This window comes from Emys orbicularis, chromosome 15, assembly GCF_028017835.1.
Source record: "Emys orbicularis isolate rEmyOrb1 chromosome 15, rEmyOrb1.hap1, whole genome shotgun sequence".
NCBI classification, from domain to species: Eukaryota; Metazoa; Chordata; order Testudines; family Emydidae; genus Emys; species Emys orbicularis.
Genome location: NC_088697.1, coordinates 8,778,665 through 8,800,244, shown reverse-complemented (window position 1 = coordinate 8,800,244; position 21,580 = coordinate 8,778,665). Strand labels below are relative to the sequence as shown.

At 52.4% G+C, this 21,580-nt stretch overlaps 1 pseudogene; it reads left to right on the top strand.

Annotated features, from left to right (window-relative positions):
• Positions 1-21,580, top strand: part of LOC135889359 (zinc finger protein 850-like) — a 452,984-nt pseudogene that overhangs the window by 346,897 nt on the left and 84,507 nt on the right.

Below are 21,580 nucleotides of genomic sequence, written 5' to 3'. Positions count from 1 at the left end.
TAAGATCTTATGAACTTTTGTCTTCTTTTTACAGTGAAGTAAGGAAGAGAGTTCAAAATGTGGGTGTTATTAGAATTATATTCGGTGGTTAGTAGAGATGGGGACAAGGCAGAAAGTTTGGATCCAAACCGGCATTCAGTGCTGTCAGCGATCGCAGGAGAGCAAAGGAACCCAGGGATCATTGGTTACTAAGTCTCCCAGGCAGAGGGAGGGGAGAGGGTAAAAGAGAAGACAGAAAATGAAGGAGAAATAAGTGTGTGTTTGCGGGGGTGAGGGGAAGGTCACAAGCTCCCAAACCTGCCCACATCCAGTCATAGAGTCATAAAGTCTAAGGCCAGAAGGGACCACTAAATTATCTGGTCTGACCTCCTGTCTAGCACTGGCTGCCAACACCACCCAGCACCCGCCCACTAAACCCAACAGCTGGAGTGAGACAAAAGTCTTGCAATCCCCAGGAGACTAGACTCTTACATGCCCTAGGCAGAGAATAGGAGGGACTGGGGTGCACCAGTGCTCCAGGCCCCTGCAGTGGCAGGGAAATGGTTAAGTGAGATAATTCTGAGTAATCCTAGTGAGTGCCCCGCATCCCACGCTGCAGAGGAAGATGAAAACCCTCCAGATCACTGACAGCCTGATTCGCGGGGGGAATATTCCTTCCCTATCCCACTTATAGTGATCAGTTAGACCCTGAGCTTGGGAGCAAGAACCAGCCAGCCAAGCCCTGAGAGAGAGGGTGATTGATGTCACCTCACAGCCCTCGTCCACCCCACCCAATAGCCTGTTGTCTTCTCCAGCCATTCCTGAAGCTTCAGAGGAAGGAGATTAAAAAACCCTCTCAAAATACATTGGAGGGGGGAAAAATCCCTTCCTGACCCCTGCGAGTTGTGGCCCTGAAGCATGAGGCTGAGCAACGTAATACATAAAATGGAAGTGAGCCCCACTTAATGTTCCACTATTTGTCTCTATTGACAATGGCTTCTATCTTAATATCACTAGCAAACTTCATTTAATTTACCACACCAGCACTAGGGAGTCTTTGTCTTGTCCCTGCCTCTGCCTGGTCCCCTCCATTGTGGGAGTTGCCCCCAGGGTTTTAAAACTAGCACAGTGGGTTTAGTGCTACTGGGAGGGGTTGGGTCTGTGCTGTGATAAAGTGATGGAATGTTTTCCCAGCATATGACTCAGAAACATCTTGTGCAGGGAAAGGGCCAGGGCAAATCATGATGTGACAGAAACTAACTTCTAAAATCTTCCCTGTTACCCTTCTCACCCTGACAGGCGGCAGAGTAACGCCCACCTTTGGCTCCAGATTGTTCCAGCCTCCCATAGGACAGGGAAGGAACTGGCTGTAGTGGAACCAGTCCAGGTAGGGATTATTGTGGGGTTGCTAGTGGGTTCCTGCTGGAGGGAGAGGGGCAGGAAATACTGAGGGCCTGGGATCTTTGGGGGAGCTCAGTCTGGAGGTGGGATGGGGGCAGGAAGTACCCAGGGAGAAAGGGAGGGGGGGACAAGGCATGTGACAAACTTGCTGGGAATTGTTTAACCCAAGTCCTGGATTCCGGGAACAGACTCATGGGGTTTGGGGAGGAAATTATCCTATTTGTATAGCGGGGCTGGTGGGGGAACACTGGACAGTGCTGGGAAAATGTATCAGATTCCCAGTGCAAGAACATAAACCTACTCGCCAGAGGCTGCTACGAGATTCAAAGGAGCGGGGTGGGAGGTTACCCACCAGTGTGGCCTAGAGTAGATAACCCCTCCCCATCCTTCCAGCTGCTGGCAATGGGAAATCTGTTGGGATTCCTACTGGGGAGCCAACCCTGGAGCCTGCTGGGGACCCCATTTCCCATATCAGCCTCTGGCTTGTAGGTGTGTGATGAATGCGAAGACCCTTCCCCATCTGTTTGCTGGGAGGGATGAGGGGATCTCTATCTCGCCACCTGTTTTGCCTCCTGGTTGCTCAGAGCAGGGTGGGGGTGGGACTCTGCTGACTGTCTCTCTCTCAGAGCATCCATTTGATTGGCTCCTTTCCCCCATGAATAGCTCTTGCTCTTTCAGGGGCCGGTGACTTTCGAGGAGGTGGCTGTGTATTTCACCAGGGAAGAGTGGGCTCTGCTGGACCCCCGTCAAAGAGCCCTCTGCAGAGATGTCATGCAGGAGAACGATGAGAATGTGACCTCGCTGGGTAAGAATTCCTGTCCCCTCCATTCTTAGAAGGGGAAATGAAGAGATAAGGTTCATGCCACTCCCACAATGCCACCTGTACTCTGCCCTGTCTCAGCAACAGCCCATTGAGTGCATTGAAATGGGGAAGACTAGGTCCCTCAGGGTTCACATGCACCTCTCTGCATACCACAGTAATAGCTCTGCCATGCTGCTCCAACTATTCCCTCCACCATCCAGTTACAGCTGACCCAGTGCACAGAGCTGGAGGGCAGGTCGATAAATGCTGGTATTCCCATCTCCAGAGGTGAAAGTAAGCCGGTACGGGCCGGTACGGAGGACCGGTAAGAAAAGGAGACTGGCTGAGGGAGGGAGAAGCCTGCCCCCTGCATAAGAACAGTTTAATCTCAGCTGTTCCCCTGCGTGGTTCAGCCCCCGGGGTTAGGAGCGGTTTCTGGCATCCTTGTTAATTTCACTCACAGTTGCTGGGGGGAGGGCGTGTGTGACCATGGCAGGGGCAGTTCTTTTCTGCCCCCGGGATGAGGGGATCTCGCCAATACTAATATACACAACAAATACAAGCATTTGGCTGCACAGCTTAAATCCAGAGCTAATAAAAGCAGGTGGAAGGGGAAAACTCACTGTCACATTGGTTTCTCATCTCCTCCCTCCTCCTCCAGCCAGGCTGCAGACAGTAAGGCTCTGCATTCCTCCCCACCCCCCACTCAGCAGGGGCTCTCCTCTAGGGTCTAGCTTGCAGTGAGCAGGGAGAATGGCTGAGATGCCTGCTGCTGCTGCCTGCAATAGGGGGTGGCAGGTGGGGGCTGCAGCTCCAACGGGAACCACTACCCACAGCAAAGCCGCCCCAGCCCCCGGCTCAGTCCTGGCACGTGGAAGGTGTGAGTGGGCCAGCCCAGCGTGGGCAAGAAAGGGGCATCCATGGGAAGGACTGGATGGAGCAAAGCATCCTTATAGCAACTCCCACATTGGGCCATACAGCTGCTCCTGCTGCTCTCCCTGTTGTCGTGCCATGCCTCGAGATGAATATGCTGCACATCGGCCCTTTCCAAGCCACAATTTCACATATGGCATGGGATTCCACTGTGTATAAGAAGGTCCCACACATGAAATGAATAGCAAGTCTGCTATTAGAGAAAGTTTTGTCAATTTCAGCCTCTGCACTCTGCAGGCAGGACAAAACCAAAAGAGATCTGAGATTGCACCCGATGTCCTAAGGACATTTCAGGTGTTTAAATCAATATATAAAGAGGGTGGAATGAAAACTACTATTTCTTTCAAAGGAGGCACAATAATTTCCCTGAATATCCAGTTTTCCCCTCCAATCCCTTTGTGGTTTTGTCTATGGGGGCTATTTGCTTTCCCTGTGAATCTTTAGTTGCTTTAGCAAAATTGCTTTGCCCAAAATAAACCCTGATCATCAAGACACATCTTTCCACCATGTTCTCCATGTTTTCTGTGTTTTTTTTTTAAATAGTAACATTTCAAAGAGGATCTGCAAGCAGTTTGGACATCACAACCATGATCCTCTGCTGGGGAGGGAATGGGATAGTTTTGAACTTGGAAATGGTTCCTGATTTTGATTGTATTTTTTGTGCATAGGAGATCCCCTCATCCCGGGGGCAGAAAAGAACTGCCCCTTCCATGGTCACACACACCTTTCTCCCCCCCCCCCCCCCAACAACTGGGAGTGAAATTAACAAGAATGCCAGAAATGGCTCCTAACCCCGGGAGCTGAACCGCGCAGGGAACTGTTCTTATGCAGGGGGCAGGCTTCTTCCTCCCTCAACCAGTCTCCCTGCTCCCTGCTGCAAGCTAGAGGGAAGCCCCTGCAGCCACTGCTGAGTGCCAGGCAGGGAGAAAGCAGGGAGCCTAGCGTTGGCAGCCTGGCTGGAGGAGGAGGGAAGACACGGAGAAAAATGTGACAGTGAGTTTTCACTTTTTCAGGCTTATTCCAATATGAAAGTTTTATTACAGACAGTATTTTTAGTAGTAGTAGCAGCTTTATTTTCTATATCTATGTCATGCAATGGGAGGGATCCATGAAGTACGTAGGAGAGGTGGGTTGCTTGCGATTGGACCATATGGGTAAGAAATGTAAATTACTTTCACCCCTGCCCAAACCCCAGGGCTCCCAGCCACCTCTGCAGCTGGTAGCTCCAGCGGTGATTTAAAGGGCCCGGGGCTCCTACCTTCAGCTGGATCCCCAAGCCCTTTAAATCCAGATTTAAAAGCCCCGGGATTTAAAGGCCCCACCTCTTCCGGTTGAGGCCCCGCCCCCTCCGCAGGTCTCTGGAGTACCGGTAAGTCCTTTAAGTTACTTTCACCCCTGCCCATCTCTGAACACAACACAAACAATGGCACGTTCTTAGTCCTCCATATCTATTGTAGAATCATAGATTTTATGACCAGAAAAGGGCTATTAGGTGATCTAGTCTGACCTCCTGTATAACACAGGTCATAGAATTTCATCCAGTTACTGCTGTACTGAGCTGAATACCTTGTGTTGGACGAAATCCAACGTAAGTGGGTATGTACCTCAGTGGTAGAGCGCATGCTTTGCATGTATCAGGCCTTGGGTTCAATCCCCAGCATCTCCAGGTTCTTCTTTTGGGGAGGGAGGGATAGCTCAGTGGTTTGAGCATTGGCCTGCTAAACCCAGGGTTGTGAGCTCAATCCTTGAGGGGGCCACTTAGAGCGATCTGGGGCAAAATTAGTACTTGGTCCTGCTAGTGAAGTCTGGGGGCTGGACTCAATGACCTTTCAGGGTCCCTTTCAGTTCTATGAGATAGGCATATCTCCATATTTAAAAAAAAAATCCTCCCCCAGAAAGCCATCCACTCTGACTTGAAGACTTCAAGAAATGGAGAAACCGCCACTTCCTTTGTTAGTTTGTTAACCTTTGCACCAGCCTTACTGAGCCATTCCCAGTGGCTAGTGGCAGCTGCAGGGCTAGGGGCAGAGTTAAGGTTGCATTTTAGGGGTGGTGTGTATATTAACTCTTCCTTTTCTGGTTTTCAGAGGTGTAAGTTTAGCCACCACCCACATAGTGGAAAGGCATGTAGCAGAACTGGGCAACCTGTACTCAGTATTTATGTAGGTTATGGGCATTTGATTTCCTTATTTTTTTAATAGACTTTTTCGGCACTCGGTGTCTGCATGAGAGATTTTGCCAGCATAATTCTGACAATTAAGGATGTGGTTTTTCACATCCCTAACAAACAGAGCTCTGCTGACAAAACTTTGCAGCTCAGAAGAGGCCAGAGTCTGCAAGTGGATTTTAAAACACTTTAAAATATTGCTCTCAGCCCTGAAATGTTGGAATCAGGGGGAAAGGTCTAAGAGGAACTCCTTCAGAATGCAACCAAAACACACAATACACGTAGCCTGAAAGTTAACAGTGGTACAGCTCTGACTCAGATGAATGAGTGTAGCTCAGAGGCAGTGGCCACATCATGTCCTCTTGACCCTACCAACCAATGACTGTGAGAGCAGTGTGAGAAGAAGATGATGGGGGAGCTAGTGCTTTGGGGTGACACAAGGTAGGGTGTGCTGAGTGTAGTGGGAGGAAAGGGATAGGTATGTGGAAGACTAGAGGGAGGGATGGGTACCATGGAAGGAAGAGGAGGTGAGGAATCAGAGACCGAATCTCCTGGGAACAGGTAGTGTGGTGGTTTGGGGGAGTGGGAAACTGGGAATGGAGAAAAGGGGGTGGAGGTCCCAGCAGTGGTGCTGTTGGAGAGGGCGGATTGGGTAGGAGATCTGGGATACTTGGAAGTGGAAAAGACTGAGGTTAGTGGGGAGGGGATGGGGAGTGGTTGCTCCAAGGAGCAGGAAGAATCTGGTGGCAGTGGGAAGGGAAGGTTTCAGGGAAGCAGATATTTGGGGCCCTCCACTGAGAATGCTGTTGCCATAGTCTTTAATGACCTTTCCCTAAGCAAAGCTCAGAACCAATACTCCATCCTTATTCTTCTTGACCTGTCAGCCGCCTTTAATACCACTGAGCATGGTCATCTTCTTGACATCTTGTCTTCTTCCTGGCTCTCCTCCTACCTCTGTAACCACTTCTTCAGCGTGTCCTTAGGAAGATCGTCCTCACCCCCACTCCGTTTTTCTGTGGGGGTTCTACAGGGCTAAGTCCTTGGTCACTTCCTCTTCCTCTGCACTTTATCTCTGGGAAATCTCACCCCCCAAACACAAATTCAGCTACTGTCCGTATGCTGATGAATCACAGATCTACCGCTCTACTCCAGACCTGTCTCCTTCTGTCCAAACTGAAATCTCAGTCTCCCTGTGATCGGTGTCGGTCCACCTACCCGCTAAGGGGCGGTGGGGAGCTACGAGGTCACTGGCCGGTCTGGGTCACGCCTCCGCCATCGGGGAATTAGCAGCGGGAAGGCCGCCAGCCAGAGTCTGTAGCGCGCCCCTCAGGCAGGGGAGCGCCGGCAAAGGTCAATAGCGCGCCCCTCAGGCAGGGGAGCGCCGGCAAAGGTCAATAGCGCGCCCCTCAGGCAGGGGAGCGCCGGCACGGGTCCCGGCGTGGCTCGGCCGGGTAGGGGAACGCAGGCCCACCCTACACCACTGCGTTCCAGCCCAGGGCCCTGACAGCGGCAGGACGAGGGTCCCGCCACTGGATCAGCGGGGTCCTTCCACGATACAGACTCACCACTGTGCAGCTTTGTCCCTGGGCTACTTCCTACCCGATTGCTCGTCCAAATCCCTCTGGTCCCGTCAGCGCGTCGGGGTAGTCCGCTGTTGGCAGCTCCAGCTCCCCCTCAGGCTCAGGCTCCTCCAGCTCCTCCCGGTCCTTGGCTGCTGGCAGCTCCAGCTCCCCCTCCGGCTCCTCCAGTTCCTCTGGATACTCGGCAGCGGGCAGTCCTGGCAGCCCCAGTCCGTCCTCCAGGTGAGTTTTCCACTGGTCCAGGGCCTCCCCTGGCGTGGCAGCAGGGTCTGAAGGGAGCAGCCCGCGGTCTGCGTCTGCCTCCCTCCCTGGTGCTGCCCTAACTGAGCTAAGGGCCCCGCCCTTTATACTTCCTGTTCCACCCCTCCCCTTCCGGGGGGTGGAGCGAGCTTGGGCTGGCCCCACCCATTCAGGCTGAGAGAAAGGCCCTTTACCCTCAGGTTCGGAGGGCAGCCACCCTGGCTCCCTACATACCGCACCCCTCAAATCCAGCTCCCGAACCTCGGAGCTGGCGTCCTCAGCCTCCCCCAGACGGGAGAAAAAGTCCGCATTGGCATTGTCCTGTCCCGCCCGATGGCGGATCATGAAGGCGTAGGTTTGTAGCGTAAGATACCATCGCTGAAGGCGGGCATTCGCGCCCTTCATCTTGTTGAGCCACTTTAGGGGTGCATGATCTGTAACCAGTATAAAGGGGGCCCCGAGGAGGTAGTAGCGGAGAGCATCAACCGCCCACTTAACAGCTAGGGCCTCCTTCTCCAGGATGGAGTAGTTCCGCTCCCGGGGGAACAGTTTCTGCCTGATGTAAACAATAGGGTGCTCCTCCCCATCCACCTCCTGTGAGAGGACCGCCCCAAGCCCCACGCCGGAGGCATCGGTCTGGACAATGAAGTCACGATCGAAGTCCGGGCTGAAGAGTACGGGCTCACTACACAGGCGGTCTTTGACAGTTTGAAAGGCCCTCTCGCAGTCGTCAGACCAGCACACTCTGCAGGGGCTATCTTTGGTCAGGAGTTCTGTTAAAGGGGCCGTAATGGTTGCAAAGTGGGGTACGAACCGCCGGTAATAGCCAGCTAGGCCCAAGAATTGACGCACCTGCCTCTTCGTGGCTGGCGCCTGACATTCCTGGAGTGCTTGAACCTTCCCGATGAGGGGGCGTACCTGTCCCCGCCCCAGGGTGTACCCCAGATAAGTGGTTTCTTCCCGCCCGATTCGGCATTTCTTGGGATTGGCTGTGAGGCCGGCGGTGCGGAGGTTCCCGGAGGACAGCTGCCACTTGGTTGAGGTGTTCCTCCCAGTTATTGCCATAGATAACCACATCATCCAGGTAGGCGGCGGCGTACTTGGTGTGAGGTTGCAAAATCCGATCCATCAAGCGCTGGAAGGTTGCTGGGGCCCCATGGAGGCCGAAAGGCATCTGAGTAAACTGGTACAGGCCTGAAGGGGTGGCAAACGCGGTCTTCTCCTTAGATCGGGGTTCCAAGGGGATCTGCCAGTACCCCTTGGTGAGATCTAATGTGGTGATATAGCAGGCTTCTCCAAGCCGGTCGAGGAGCTCATCGACGCGGGGCATTGGATATGCATCAAACTTTGAAATGGCGTTGACTCTCCGAAAGTCAATACAAAACCGCCGGCTCCCATCTGGCTTTGGAACGAGGACGACGGGGCTCCGCCATTCGCTCTGGGAATGCTCAATAACACCCAGTCCCAACATGGCCTGGACTTCCTCCTCCACGGCCTCTCGCATTCGCCTAGGCAAGGGCCGGGTTGTCTCTCGGACCACCACCCCGGGGTCGGTCTGGATTGCATGGTAGGCGAGCGTAGTCCGCCCGGGCTTCGTGGTGAAGGTCCGGGGGAATGCCTTCACTAGGCAGAGGGCCTGTTCCCGCTGCTCGGCAGTGAGCGTCTCGGCTAGCTGTGGTTCCCCATTATCAGACTCTTCGGGGAGTTGTGGGCCAAGGTCTGGTTCAGGCGGGTATGGGGCAATTAATAGTCCTTCCCGTTCCCGCCAGGGTTTTAAAAGATTTACATGATAAATCTGCTTTCCCTTCTGGTGATCAGGTTGCCGGATTTCGTAATTGACAGGCCCCACTTGGCGAAGGACTTCATACGGGCCCTGCCAACGGGCAAAAAGTTTTGATTCCTCCGAGGGGAGCAGGAGGAGAACTCGGTCCCCGGGGGCAAATAATCGGACCTGGGTGCCCCGATTATATTGCTGCTCCTGGCCCCTTTGGGCCGTGTTTAAGTTCTCCCTCGCAAGTTCCCCCGCCCGGGCCAGCCGCTCCTGCAGCTGCAAGACGTATTGTAAGAGGCCCTGCGTTGAGGATGGTGTATGTTCCCAAGTTTCTCTCAGGAGGTCCATCACTCCGCGGGGCCGTCGCCCATAGAGGAGCTCAAATGGAGAGAACTTCGTGGAAGCCTGTGGAACTTCCCGAACCGCCAGTAGTAACGGGGGAAGTAGTTGATCCCACTGACGGAGGTCCTGGGTGGGGAAGCGTCGTAACATTCCCTTCAGGGTTCGATTAAAACGTTCGACTAACCCATCCGTTTGGGGATGGTAAACTGAGGCTTGCAGTTTCTTAATCCCTAGCAGGGCACATACCTGACGGAACAGCTTAGAGGTGAAGTTGGTCCCTTGGTCAGTAAGTATCTCCCGAGGGAGGCCTACCCTGGCGAAGATCTTCACGAGCTCTGCTGCAATAGTGCGGGCAGTGATACTCCTTAAGGGGACAGCCTCAGGGAAGCGGGTGGCGTAGTCCATCAAGACAAGGATATATTGGTAGCCCGCCTGACTTTTCGGGAAGGGTCCGACCAGGTCCATCGCTACTCGTTCAAACGGAACGCCCACTGTTGGTAACGGAACCAGGGGGGCCTTCCGGACCCCGGCCGGGGCGGCATGTTGGCAATCCGGGCATGACCCACAGTAATCCTTCACCTCGCGGTGGATGCCGGGCCAGAAGAACTTGGCCAGGACCCTAGCCGCGGTTTTCTCCGGTCCTAAATGGCCTGCGGCCGGGATGTTGTGGGCTAGCTTTAGGACCGCCCGTCGATGAATGCGGGGAACCACGAGTTGGGTCCGGACCTCTTGGGTTTGAGGGTCCCGCTCCACGCGGTAGAGACGATCCTGATCAAGTTCAAATCTAGGCCATTGGGTAGCCCGCCGGGCCTCCACGACCTTCCCCTCTACTCGTGCCAGCTGTTCATAGGCAAACCGGAGCGTAGGGTCCTCCCTTTGGTCTCGGCTAAAGTCCCTAATGTCCACCGGGGGGCCCCCCGTCTCCCGGCCGTCCTGCCCGGGTGAAAGGGATGATTCAACGCCGGGGGTGGGACACAGCCCGGGGCCTGGGTCCGTCGCAGAGGAGGCTCCCTCGAACGCCTCTTCCGGAGATAGGGACCGGAGCACCTCGACGAAGTCTGGCCAGTCCCGGCCCAGGATGATTGGGTAGGCAAGGGATGGGGCCACAGCCACGTTCATTAACTGAGTTGCCCCGTTCACCGTGAGGGGGACCTGAACCGTGGGATATGGTTTCACATCTCCATGTATGCACTGTATCCGTACCTCCCCGATGATCTGCTCGGTATCTGGGAGGAGGGACTGGCAGACGAGAGTCTGGCCACAGCCCGAATCGATTAGACCCACAACGGGTGTTCCGGCGATGCCCATGGGGGCCGTCAATTTGGCCGCGGACGGCGGGCGGGCCCGGCGCTCCCCGGTGTACACCCGGCCAAAATCGCATTCCATCGCCGTACAGTCTCGTTGCAGGTGACCGTACTCGCCACACCGAAAGCAAGGTCCTACCTCAGTGCGCCCTGGCCACGCAGGGTCACCCGGGTCGCTGCGGGGTTGGCCGGGGCCCGATGGACGGGTCAAGCGTCCGGACGGCGCGGGTTGTGGAGCCTCAGGCCGTCGGGCAAAAGTAGTGGCGCCGCCGTTTGGTCGTCGGGCTCGAGTTGGCACGTCGACTTTGGGGGTGAACCCCCTTTCCGGCTTCTGAGCGCCGGGTCCAGAACTTGGGGGTCGGGCTGCCGGTCCTATTGGGGCCTCGGCCTCTAAAAAGTTCTCCATAAGTGTGACAGCTGCACTTAGAGTTTGAGGTCGGTGCCGCAACACCCACGCCCTCCCTGGAGTCGGGAGGATATGCACGAATTGCTCGAGGATGATTTGTTCTGTCACCTCAGCCACAGTTCGATGCTCGGGTTGCAGCCACCGGCACGCTGCATCCTTTAATTCCTGGGCCACGGCCCTGGGCCGGGCACCCGGGGGGTACGACTTTCCCCGAAACCGTCGCCGAAAGGTCTCCGGGGTGATGTCGAAGGCATCCAGGATAGCTGCTTTTACGCTGGCGTAAACACGGGCCTCATCATCTGGTAGCCCCCGGTAAGCCTTCTGGGCCGGCCCTGTTAAATAGGGGGCAAGCAGGGTTGCCCATTGGTCCGGAGCCCAACCAGCTACTGCAGCAACCCGCTCGAAGGTCACCAGATAAGCCTCTGGGTCATCCTCAGGCCCCATCTTGGCCAGACGGATTGGTGGAGTGGGGGGGTTGGGGGTGATCGCCCCGCCCGGCTGGGCTCCACTGGGGCTCGGCCACAGGGTGGCAAGTTGCTGGAAACATTGGGTCTGTTGTTCGCGGTGCTGGGCCCCCAAGGTTTGAAGCAACTGCTGCTGGTGGGTACCCAGCTGCTGTATGAGTTGCTGCTGCTGCTGCTGCGTCTCAGCCAGCACCTTGATAAGCCTTTCCATCTCCATATTCCGTTTAGGGGCTGCCGCTGCCTCCTTGCTCTAATCCCTTCCGGCAGGGATAGGGGGCGCTACCTGCATTCTCCACCACTTGTGATCGGTGTCGGTCCACCTACCCGCTAGGGGGCGGTGGGGAGCTACGAGGTCACTGGCCGGCCTGGGTCACGCCTCCGCCAGCGGGGAATTAGCAGCGGGAAGGCCGCCAGCCAGAGTCTGTAGCGCGCCCCTCAGGCAGGGGAGCGCCGGCAAAGGTCAATAGCGCGCCCCTCAGGCAGGGGAGCGCCGGCAAAGGTCAATAGCGCGCCCCTCAGGCAGGGGAGCGCCGGCAAAGGTCAGTAGCGCGCCCCTCAGGCAGGGGAGCGCTGGCAAAGGTCAGTAGGGCTACTTCCTACCCGATTGCTCGTCCGAATCCCTCTGGTCCCGTCAGCGCGTCGGGGTAGTCCGCTGTTGGCAGCTCCAGCTCCCCCTCAGGCTCAGGCTCCTCCAGCTCCTCCCGGTACTTGGCTGCTGGCAGCTCCAGCTCCCCCTCCGGCTCCTCCAGTTCCTCTGGATACTCGGCAGTGGGCAGTCCTGGCAGCCCCAGTCCGTCCTCCAGGTGAGGTTTCCACTGGTCCAGGGCCTCCCCTGGCATGGCAGCAGGGTCTGAAGCGAGCAGCCCGCGGTCTGCGTCTGCCTCCCTCCCTGGTGTTGCCCTAACTGAGCTAAGGGCCCCGCCCTTTATACTTCCTGTTCCACCCCTCCCCTTCCGGGGGGTGGAGCGAGCTTGGGCTGGCCCCACCCACTCAGGCTGAGAGAAAGGCCCTTTACCCTCAGGTTCGGAGGGCAGCCACCCTGGCTCCCTACACTCCCTCTGATGACTCCTCATGGATGGCTAGCCATCAACTCAAGCTGAACAGCTCAAATGTTGATAACAGAGCTCTTAATCCCCCAAACCAGCCCCCCACCTCCTTTCTTGCTGTTCACTCCAGAATTAGCTCATGGAATGTCAGAGCCTCTGGCAATATTTCAAACTCAGATGACAGGAGAGGTCCCAGAAGATTGGAGAAGGGTTAACATAGTGCCCATCTTTACAAAGGGGAAAAAGGAGGAGCTGGGGAACTATAGACTAGTCAGCCTGACCTCAATACCAGGGAAGCTACTAGAGCAAAGTATAAACCATTCAATTTGCAAATACCTGGAGGATGAAGGGGTAATCGGTAGCAGCCAGCATGGATTTACTAAGAACATAGCATGACAAACCAGCTTGATATCCTTCTTTGATAGGGTAACTGGTTTGGTGGATAAAATAGACCTGGACTTCAAAAAGACTTTTGACACAGTCCCATGAGTAAGCTGGAGAAATGCAGGAACTCCCATTAAGTGGATATATATTTGGTAACAACCCGCAAGGAAAGAGTAACTATTAATGGAATGATGTCAGATTGGAGGGATTTCTCAAATGGGGTTTCACGGGGATCTGTTTTGGATCTGATGTTATTTAACATCTTCATTCACAACCTGGATGTAAGAATAGAGAGCATACTAATCGAATTTGCAGATGACACAAAGCTAGGGGGGGTTGCCAACACTTTGGAGGATAGAGCAAAACTTCAAAGGGATCGTGATTAATTGGTGAACTGGGCTATAGACAACAATGAAATTCAGCAAAGACAAGTGTAATATGCTACACTTCAGGAAGAAAAACCCAATGTACAAATACAGAATGGGGGATAACTGGCATGGCAGGAGCACCGCTGAGAAGGATCTGGAAGTTGTGGAGGATCACAACCTCAACATGAGATCAACAGTGTGGTGATGATGCAAAAAGAAGCAAATGCATTAACAGAAGTATAGCATGCAAATCACAGATGGTGATAGTACTGCTCTACTCAGCACTGGTTAGGCCCCAGGGGGAGTCCTGGGTCCAGTTTTGGTCACCAGTGACTAGATAGGATGTAGAAAAACTGGAAAGAATCCAGAGGCAAGTGACAAAGATGATCAAAGGGATGGAACGCAAACCAGTGAGCAAAGGCTGATGGAACTGGGTGTGTTTAATTTGGAAAAAAGAGTTAATGGGGGGATATGACAGCGATCTTCAAATACTCGAAAGGCTGTGTAAGCATGTGTGGCCATCCCTCCTGGTCTGTCTCTGAGGGAGGCCACACCTCCTCGCTGTTGGGCTCTTAGCACTGCAGTCAATTAAGGGGGAATTAGGAGTCTTCAAAGCTCAGGGCACTTGATCCAGGCTGAGCAATAGTGAGTCTATGATGCCCGTCCCTCAGGCAGGACTGGGCACTGACAGTCTGTGCTCTGGCCTGAAATCAGGGCAGATTTGCAAAGTCTCCAATCCCAGGCCCTCAGTCAGGGTTGGACAGCAAACAATTAGGAGCTTTGCCCAGGGTGAGCACCAACAGTCTAGGGTTCAGGCAGGTGTGGGCACCAAACAGCCTAGCGTCCTAGCTCGGCGGACGGTAGACCAACACAGGCCTCCTGGCCGAAGCTGAGCAGGCTACCGCCCCACGGGCGGGGTGGCAGGAGATAGGGGGACTCAGGCCCATCTGACTCCACCAGGTCCCAGCCCAGTGCCCTAACAGTGGCAGTGTAGTCCGCCACTGGATCAGTGGGGATCCGCCCACAGCACACTGACTTAGTGTCAGGTGAACCCTCAACCAGATGATGGTCTAGTTTCCCTGAGCTACTTCCTACAATCCCCAGGTACCTCTGACCTCCGTCGGTGGTCTGTGGCAGCCCCATCAGCTCATTGGCCCCTCGACTGGCTGGCGACCCTGGGAGCTCTGGCCAGTCCTCTGGCAGCAGCCCCAGCAGCTCCTCAGTGTCCCGCTCCGGCAGCGGGTGATAAGCATCTGTCTCCCTCAGCCAGCTCCAGCCCAACTGAGCTGCAAGTCCCTCCTTTTGTACTTCTGCTTCCTGTCCTGCCCCTCATCTTCCGGAGGGGTGGAGGTGGCTTTCCTGGCTCTGTAGCCCAATGGGCAGGTTGTGGTCCCTGCTGGTCTTCCTCGTTACAGGCTGCTATACAAAGGATGGAGAACAGTTCTTCTCTCTTGTCACAGAGGGCAGGACAAGAAGCAGTGGGTTCAAAGTACAGCACAGCAGATTTAGATTAAATCTCAGGAAAAACTTCCTAACTGGAACAACAGTAGAACAATGGAACAGATGCCTAGGGAGGTGGTGGAAGGTTATTCACTGGAGGTTTTCAAAAGGAGGCTGGAGCCATCTGTCTTGGGTGGTTTAGTCGCAGCAAATCCTGCACCTTGGCAGGGGGTTAGACTAGATGACCTTTGTGGTCCCTTTTAACTCTATGGTTCTAAGGGGAACCGGGGTTCAACCTTGGAAAAAGCTAAACCTAGCGTGTCGCACATTAAGGGTATGTCTGCACTGCATCTGGAAGCTGCCTCCCAGCCAGAGTCCATGCTGACTCACTACAAATAAAGGTGTAGGCACTGTTAGTTGGGTTGTAGCTTGGGTTCTAAAGCCAGGAGTTGAGGGGGGTGGGTGGGCTGGACAGTCTGAGCTCCAAGAAGAGCCCTAACATCAAAGCAATGTCTCCACAGCCATTTTTAATGCACTAGTGTGAGACTCAGCCTGGAAGGCAGCTGACTTCCTGATGCACTGTAGACATACCCTAAAGAGGGCGGTCCCAAGGGAGACTATATGAAGGTTGGGTCACCTAACTCCCTGTAAATCCATGACCCAGCCCCCTCCCTTGGCACCCTGTCACCATGCCTTAGTGGGTCACAACTGAGGATGCCAAATTCAGGACAAACTGCTGAGAAATAGGGCAAACACAACCCAAAACTGGTGGGTATTCTTTTATAAGATGGACCAAACCACCCACAAAAGTAAACTCCTGTTTCACCACACTGGCTAACAAGAAAACATAAAGGCAGTTTTCTCAGGCATTCCAGTTCTTATAACACCAGCAAAAACACTGGATTCAGAGATGAGTAGTTCTTTACAACCAGTGTCGTTAAATAATAGTTTCTTCTGATCCCAAAGGGCCAGCCACTCCCGGGTCAATATACAACTTAGATCTTACCCAAAAATCACGCTGGTGCCAATCCTTTAGTATCTAAAATCTAAAGTTTTATTCATAAAAAGAAAGAAAGGTGAGAGTTAAAATCGGCTAAGGGAATCAATTACATACGGTAATGGCAAAGTTCTTGGTTCAGGCTTGTAGCAGTGATGGAATAAACTGCTGGTTTAAGTCAAGTCTCTGGAGTACATCTACAGCTTGGATGGGTCATTCAGTCCTTTGTTCAGAGCTTCAGTCTGTAGCAAAGTTCCTCCAGAGGTAAGAAGCAGGATTGAAGACAAAATGGAGGTGTTTCCAGGGCCTTTTATAGCTTTTGGCATGTGGAGGGCATCCCATTGTTCTTACTGTGGAAAATTACAGCAACAAGCTGGAGTTTGGAGTCTCATGGGCAAGTCACATGTTCATGCCCAATTTCCCTCAGTCATTGCAGGAAGTCATTACCTAGATTCCAGACAACACATTTACATGACAGTCCACTCAGTGTAGATGGGGTTCTCCCATGGTCCATTGTCAACCAAGTGTTTCTTGATGAACCGCTTAGTTTGAACAGTCCCCAAGATGTGCTAGCCAGCTACCTTGTGGGTGTTACCTTGTTATGCTTATAAGAAGCACACGGCATCTTTTTCAGGGGGAAAGGCAATACGCCGCGTTGATTGAAGATACAGTTAGCATATGCATTCAATCACACACCACACACACACACTGTCCCGCCAGTCAATGTTATAGTTACCAGTACAGAGTCCGGATCAACCTAGTGGCCAGCTAGGTTGATCACTGGTAGGAGGAGCCGGGTTCCATCGGTCGCGACACGATGCTCCGGGGAAGTCTTGGCAGGATGAACCCAAAGTTTCATGGCAAAGCACCCTGTTTATATAGTGATTTTCCTTCATTGGGACCAATCAGTTTTGCACCGTCATGCTTTAATCAATTGTTGTTTAAGTGTTTCTTAAATTGTCCTTCTCATCCTTTATCTTGTTATTTCATCAAGTTCCTCAGGGAGTTATCCCATCTTGGTTTTGATCAGAGCTATCTTGTCCCCACTGATAGGTGCCTGTCTCATCTTTAGAGTCGTCAGTCTACCCACCTCTGACATTTCAATACGGGCATGTTGCAGCCTCCTGGCGCCCTTGTGTCTGTCTCCAGTTCCTCCCTTGTACATCTGGTTCAGTGATGGCCTTCACACTTATCTCTTAACACATACATTCCTCATTCAAACACAAAACAGAATTAATTTACACAGAACATTTTGAACAGGAACATCAAATTGCAATGCAAAAGAAAACAATCATGGCATTCTTTTACTTATTTTAAAATGCTAAACCTACAACAGGGGTAGGCAACCTATGACACACGTGCCGAAGGCGGACCGGGAGATGACTTTCAGTGGCACTCACACTGCCCAGGTCCTGGCCACTGATCTGGGGAGCGCTGCATTTTAATTTAATTTGAAATGAAGTTTCTTAAACATTTTAAAACCTTATTTACTTTACATACAACAATAGTTTCGTTATATATTATAGACTTATAGAAGGAGACCTTCTAAAAACATTAAAATGTATTACTGGCACATGAAACCTTAAATTAGAGTGAATAAATGAAGTCTCGACACACCACTTCTGAAAGGTTGCCGACCCCTGACCTACAACACATTGGTGACCCTAAAAAGGTCTGTTACTGCCTTGAAATCAGTCCAGACACAGATTCTGGCTGATGTATCTCTACCCATTGGCCCATTAGGCCATTCCTTTCTGTTATTCAAAAAGGGTGGGTGGCAGGATGTGATCAGATCGCACACCAATACATTTAATACATGCTACATTCTTATTCATTATCCTTCATTCTAAATTATATAAAATACCAACATAAAATCCTCCTACTACATTTGGGGGAAGAGTTTGGGGGAGTTCAGTTCCTGATTTTTATTTGACCTCTCTCCAGCACTTGTTTTGGTTTGGCCTTCCCCTTTCCATCCCTGTTTGAGGTTTCTGTCTCTATCACAGCAGGTGATGCAATGGTATGTGACAAAGAGGAGCAGAATTCTCAGAAGGAAAACATTGAGCAAGTGGACAAACACAGAGGATCATTGCATAGATTAAAAAGGTATGTGTCCAGGGGTCATGAGCAGGGAAACTCCTGTGAGATTCAGCACAGACCAGAAAGAGAGCAGGGAAACCATCCAGGGGAGAAAATGGGTAAATGTATTTCCTGTCGGGGAACTCAGAAGGACCGGAAGGAAACCACAACACAGCAAGAAATCCTCAGGGGAAAGAGAAAAAATACATGCACTGAGGATGGGGAAAATTTATGTGACTATTCACTCCTTATAAAGCATCAGAGAATCCACACAGGACAGCGGCCCTATAAATGCCGTGAGTGTGGGAAATGCTTCACTAAGAGCTCAGCCCTTTCTGAACATCAGAGAATCCACACAGGGGCGAGGCCCTATGAATGCAGTGAGTGTGGGAAAAGGTTCACTCAAAAATCAGCTCTCTTTCACCATCAGAGAATCCACACAGGTGAGAGGCCCTATGAATGCAGTGAGTGTGGGAAAAGATTCAATCACAGCTCGAACCTTATTAGGCATCAGAGAATCCACACAAGGAGAGGACCTATGAATACCATGAGTGTGGGAAATGCTTCACTCAGGCCTGGTCTACACTATGAATTTAATTCGAATTTAGCAGCATTAAATCGAATTAACCCTGCACCCGTCCACACAACAAAGCCATTTATTTCCAAATAAAGGGCTCTTAAAATCGATTTCTGTACTCCTCCCCAACGAGCGGAGAAGCGCCGAAATCAATATTGTCATTTCGAATTAGGGTTAGTGTGGCCGCAATTTGATGGTATTGGCCTCCGGGAGCTATCCCACAGTGCACCATTGTGACCGCTCTGGACAGCAATCTGAACTTGGATGCACTGGCCAGGTAGACAGGAAAAGCCCTGCGAACATTTGAATTTCATTTCCTGTTTGCCCAGCACAGGAGAGCACAGGTGACCACAGAGAGCTCATCAGCATAGGTAACCATGCAGGCCGATAATCGAAAAAGAGCACCAGCATGGACCGTATGGGAGGTACTGGATCTGATCGCTATATGGGGAGAGGATTCAGTGCTAGCAGAACTTCGTTCAAAAAGACGAAATGCCAAAACTTTTGAAAAAATCTCCAAGGGCATGATGGAGAGAGGCCACAATAGGGACTCAGATCAGAGCCGCGTGAAAGTCAAGGAGCTCAGACAAGCCTATCAGAAAACAAAGGAGGCAAACGCTCACTCCAGGTCAGAGCCGCAGAAATGCCGCTTCTACGCTGAGCTGCATGCAATTCTGGGGGGGCCACCACCACTACCCCACCTCTGACCATGGATTCTGAGGCGGGGGTAATCTCATCAGCCACACCTGAGGATTCTGCGGACGGGGAAGAGGAGGAGGACGAGCTTGCGGAGAGCACACAGCACTCCATTCTCCCCAACAGCCAGGATCTTTTTCTCAGCCTGACTGAAGTACCTTCCCAAGCCAGTCCCCAAGACCATGACCCCATGGAAGGGACCTCAGGTGAGTTTACCTTTTAAAATATAAAGCATGGTTAAAAAGCAAGCATTTTTTAATGATTAATTTGCCCTGAGGACTTGGGATGCATTCGCGGCCGATACAGCTACTGGAAAAGTCTGTTAACATGTCTGGGGATGGAGCGGAAATCCTCCAGGGACATCTCCATGAAGCTCTCCTGGAGGTACTCCAAAAGCCTTTCCACAAGGTTTCTGGGCAGTGCAGCCTTATTCCGTCCTCCATGGTAGGACACTTGACCACGCCATGCTAGTAGCAAGTAATCTGGTATCATTGCATGACAAAGCCTGGCAGCGTATGGTCCCGGTGTTTGCTGGCATTCAAGCAACATCCATTCTTTATCTCGCTGTGTAATCCTCAGGAGAGTGATATCGCTCATGGTAACCTGGTTGAAATATGGGAATTTAATTAAGGGGACAGAGGTGGCCCTTCCTACTGGGCTGTTTGCCTGTGGCTGAAAAGAAATCCTTCCATGTAGTAAGCCAAGCGCAGGGGGGGGGATTGGCACTAAGCTTTTTACGTGTGGCTAGCAGGGATCTTCCCTGATGCCAGCCACGCGGGGGGGGGGGAGGGATAAAGCGATCATCCCAGAGAATTGGATGGGGGGGGGGTTAGTTTGTTTTCTGCTGCTGAAGGTTAACAGGAAAACCGCAGCACTCAACAGGCTTTGCTTGGTATGTGGGAATGGAGGACGCAGTAGACGAAAGACAATGGCTTACCATGGCCGCATGCAAGCCGAATTCTGTTGCCCGGACCTGCGTCTGTGATCTCTAGCAGCAAAGCCACAGGCACTCAATATTAAGAGGCAAAATGCGACCTTGCACAGAAATCACATGTGCTATGTAATGTGAATAGTGTTGGTCACCGTGAAAGAGTATAAGCATTGTTCTGTAAAATGTAGCTTTTTAAAAAAATTTCTCCTTTTTTCCCTCCCTCCAGCAGCTGCAAATTTTTCAAGCCTCCCTCCTCCGTCCCGAAGGCTATCTCAGATAAGGCGTCGGAAAAAGAGGACACGAGATGAGATGTTCGCGGAAATCATGGAATCCACCCGCAATGAAAGATCTCATCTGAATGAGTGGAAGGACACAGTTTCAAAGTATAGGAAAGATGCCAGTGAACGTGAGGACAGGAGGGACCAACGTGAGGACATGAGGGACCAACGTGAGGACAGAAGGGACCAACGTGAGGAGAGGAGAGATGCTCGAGATGAGAGGTGGTGGCAGGAAGATCAGAGGAGGCAGGATGCAATGCTGGGACTGCTGCATGAGCAAAGAGACATACTCCGGCATCTGGTGGAGCTTCAGGAACGGCAGCAGGATCACAGACTGGTGCTACAGCCCCTGTATAACCCCCCTCCCCATGTTCCATAGCCTCCTCACCCAGATGTGTAAGAACGCGGGGGAGGCTCCGTGCACCCTCCCATTCCACCCCAGTGGACAGCCCAAGCAAAAGGCTGTCATTATTTTAGCCATTTTTTAGTGGCCTTTTCCTTCCCTCCGATCCTCCTCCCAAACCCCACCCGGGCTACCTTGTCAGTTCTCTCCCTCTTTTTATAATCAATTAATAAAGAATACATGATTTTTAAACTATAGTGACTTTATTTCCTTTAGGGGGAGGGTGGGTTGCCTACAGAGAATGAGTCAATAAAGGGGGCGGGTTTTCATCAAGGAGAAACAAACAGAACTTTCACATGGTAGCCTGGCCAGTCATGAAACTGGTTTTCAAAGTTTCTCTGATGCGCCGCGCTTCCTGGTGTGATCTTCTAATCGCCCTGGTGTCTGGCTGCGCGTAATCAGCAGCCAGGCGATTTGCCTCAGCCTCCCACCCCGCCATAAACATCTCCCCCTTACTCTCACAGAGATTGTGGAGCACACAGCAAGCAGCAATAACAATGGGGATATTGGTTTGGCTGAGGTCTGAGCGAGTCAGTAAAGTGCGCCAGCGACCTTTTAAATGGCCAAATGCACATTCCACCACCATTCTGCACTTGCTCAGCCTGTAGTTGAACAGCTCCTGACTTCTGTCCAGGCTGACTGTGTATGGCTTCATGAGCCATGGCATTAAGGGGTAGGCTGGGTCCCCAAGGATAACTATAGGCATTTCAACATCCCCAACGGTTATTTTCTGGTCCAGGAAGTAAGTCCCTTGCTGTAGCCGTTTTAACAGAGTAGTGTTCCTGAAGACGCGAGCGTCATGAACCCTTCCCGGCCAGCCCACATTGATGTTGGTGAAACGTCCCTTGTGATCCACCAGTGCTTGCAGCACCATTGAAAAGTAACCCTTGCGGTTTATGTATTGGGTACCCTGGTGCTCCGGTGCCAAGATAGGGATATGGGTTCCATCTATCGCCCCACCACAGTTAGGGAATCCCATTGCAGCAAAGCTA